The following is a 3,289-nucleotide window of genomic DNA, read 5'->3' as shown; positions in this document are numbered from 1 at the left end:
ATAAATCTCTGTTCTTTAAAGCCACCCACTTGTGGTATTTGTGTTACAGCGGCACTAGCAAACTAAAGGATTTACTTTACCTGATTCTTATGTTTTATTATTTATGTCTTACTCTTTTAATTTATGTGTTTCCAATATTCCCACGCATACTGTATGTTTATTATTTTCTCACAGCACTCAACAGTTTGGGACTCAGTTTCATTGACATGGTCTTTCTCTCATTCTATGACATCAGGGCTAATAGATGAGACCATCCGAATTACTCTGAAGTCTTTAATGGAATGTCTTCTCTTGGTTCAACAAAATTATAGTGGCTCCTTTAGGTTCTGGAAGGCATTCCACATAAGAACTAGTTGTGCAAATTTTTATGTAAGGCAACTTTTAGTTTCTATATTAAATACGTAAGGCAATGCAAAGTCTTGAATCCCAACCATCTCAAAGACGCACATGGACAAATAAGAGAAGCATCCCTAATCCACCTCTTCAATGGTGGAGCCAGAAGCAAAGACCCCTGGGGAGCTTGAGCCCCAAAGCCACCTGTCCTGGAACCACCTGCCCCCTGGTATAGTCTGATAATGATAGCGTTGCACACCTGCTCCAGCTCCTTCCTCTTGTGCTCAACTTGTCCTCCTCCACCAGGATGTTGGCATCCAGCCAGGAGATCACCTCCTGACACTTGTCCAGCACCTTCTTCTTGTTGGCCTCCTGATCTTGTCCTTGATCCCCTCATCCTCCACTGCACTCTTCATGTCAAAGGGGTACGACTCCAGGTGTTCTCAGCAGACACCCTCATGCACTGCACCTCGTCCTAGGCTTTGTACTTCTCAGCCTCCTGCACCATGTTCTCAAATCTCCTCCTTGCTCAGTAGGCCCTTATTGTTGGTGATGGTGATTTTGTTGGCCTTGCCCATGCTCTGATCAGTATCCGGGATGTTCAGGATGCTGTTGGTGTCAATGTCAAAGGTTACCTCGATGTGAGGCACACCCCTGGAGGCAGGATGGACGCTGCTCAGCTCGAATGGACCCAGCAAGTTGTTGCCACGCGTCATGGCCATCTTGCCTTCGGACACCTGGATCAGCACCCTGGGCTGGTTATCAGAGTAGTTAGTGAAGATCTTTGTCTGCTTGGTGGGGATGGTGGAGTTGCGCTTGATTAGGGTAGTCATGACACCCCCAGCCATCTCCAGCCCTAGTGACAGGGAGCCACGTCCAGCAGCAGCAGGTCCTGCACATTTTCAAACTTGTCCCCCATCAGGATGGCTGCCTCCACCTCTGCCCCGTAGGCCACCACCTCATCAGGGTTGATGCTCCTGTTGAGGTTGCGCTCATTGAAGAAGTCCTGCAGCAGCTTCTGTACCCTGGAGATGTGCATGGAGACTCCCACCAGGACCAGATCGTGGATCTGCACCTTGTCCAGCTTGGCATGGGGCAGAACCTTCTCCACTGGCTGCAAGGTGCCCCGGAACAGGTTGGAGCCACAGTTTCTAGAAGCTCGCCCTGGTGTAGAAGTTGATACCCTCAAACAGGGAGTGGATCTCCAGGCTGGCCTGGGTGCTGGACAGCAGGGTCCTCTTGGCCCTCTTGTTCTGGCTGATGTCCTTATGTGCTTCCTCTTGAACTCCATGAAGTGGCTTACCAGCCTGTTGTCAAAGTCCTCTCCACCCACGTGGGTGTCCCCGGCTGTGGCCTTCACCTCGGAGATGCCGTCATCGATCGTCAGGATGGATACTTTGAGCATATGGTGGCCCAGGTCAAAGATGAGCACTTTGGATCCCCCTTGCCTGTCCAGTCCAGGCAGTAGGCGAAGGTGGCTGCCGTGGGCTGGTTGATGATCTTCAGCACGTTTCAGCCCCACTATCACCCCTACATCTTTGGTGACCTGGCGCTGCAAGTCGTTGAAGTAGGCCAGCACGGTGATCACTGTGTTCATCAACGGGTAGCCCAGGGACGCCTCCACGATCTCTTTCATCTTGGTCACCACCATGGATGAGACCTCCTCGGGGTAAAACGCCTTGGTTGCCCCCCTTGTAGCTCACCTGCAGCTTGGGCTTGTCTCCGTTGTTGATCACCTGGAAGGGCCAGTGCTTCATGTCCAACTGCACCACTCGGTCGCTGAACTTACGGCCAGTCAGCCGCTTTGCGTTGAACACCGTGTTCTGCCAGTCCAGAGCCACCGGGTTCTTGGCTGCATCCCCAATAAGCCTCTTGGTGTCAGTGAAGGCTATGTAACTGGGGTGGTGTGGTTGCCCTGGTCTTTGGCAATGATCTCCACTTTGCTGTGCTAGAACACCTCAATGCATGAGTAGGTGGTGCCCAGGTCGATGCTGATGGCCTGCTTTTAGCCATGTCGGACCGCTGCTGTCTGCCTGCCCTGAGGTGCAGGCTTGGAAACAGTGGGTGGAAGCTGTGATGAGGAGCACTGTCTTTTCAGAAAGCCAGAGCCTGAATGCACCGGAGCTGCAAGTGTTGCTCTTGGAAGCTGTGGGTTTTAAAAGTGTAGTTAATGTCCTTCAGGCATAAATAAATCTTTTCGGTCATAGCTTTTAGTGATTTTGCATTAAAAACTCCAACAGCCAGATTCTTTGACACGACCAACAACCACTTCCATCCACTGGTCTCCGTTGGTGGACAGCTCTGATCCCTGTGGAGTTTACAGGTAGCCCTGGTCTCTGCCTTTGAGGAGACAGCAGCACTGAGGTTGTTAAAACAAAACTGTCCTTCTTGAAAGAGGCTACTCCCCATCCAGTGCTCATTCAGGCATTCAAGAAATTGAGGGCTCTGCCCATTGTGAAAGGAGCCCTGGTGGTGCAGTAGTTAAGAGCTCCACTGCTAAAACCCACCAGCCTATTCTGTGGGAGAAAGATGTGGCGGTCTACTTCCATAAAGATTACAGCCTTGGAACCCTATGGGGCAGTTCTACTCTGTCCTGTAGGGTCACTATGAGTTAGAATAGATTCGACAGCAACTGGTTTGGTTTGGTTTTTTAGTCTATTTCAAGTCTGGGGAAAACTTACCTTTATCATATTTGAGATTAAATATGAAAGCAAACCAAGAAGTCATGTGGTGTGTTGGTGAGACTTACGGGTTCACCATAAGTTTGAATCGACTCCACAGCAACTAACATTTAACACAGACCTAGTATTGTTGAATGGGGCTAAAACTGCAGAATGAATTCTAATCTACAGCCACTGCCATATACTAGGATTTTGGGAATCCACCCCTACGTGCTGGTGGGGGCTGAGGCCTCGGGGTTTTTTTAATCTACCCAGGTATATGGATGCCACTTGAA

The 3,289-nt window shown here is 50.0% G+C and overlaps 1 pseudogene; it reads right to left on the bottom strand.

Moving 5' to 3' along the window:
* Positions 1-470: 470 nt before the first annotated feature.
* LOC101350456 (heat shock 70 kDa protein 1-like) lies at positions 471-2,753 on the bottom strand (annotated as a pseudogene).
* Positions 2,754-3,289: the final 536 nt, after the last annotated feature.

Source organism: Trichechus manatus, unplaced genomic scaffold (assembly GCF_000243295.1).
Source record: "Trichechus manatus latirostris isolate Lorelei unplaced genomic scaffold, TriManLat1.0 scaffold00034, whole genome shotgun sequence".
NCBI classification, from domain to species: Eukaryota; Metazoa; Chordata; class Mammalia; order Sirenia; family Trichechidae; genus Trichechus; species Trichechus manatus.
This window is presented reverse-complemented; position numbering and strand designations above follow the sequence as displayed.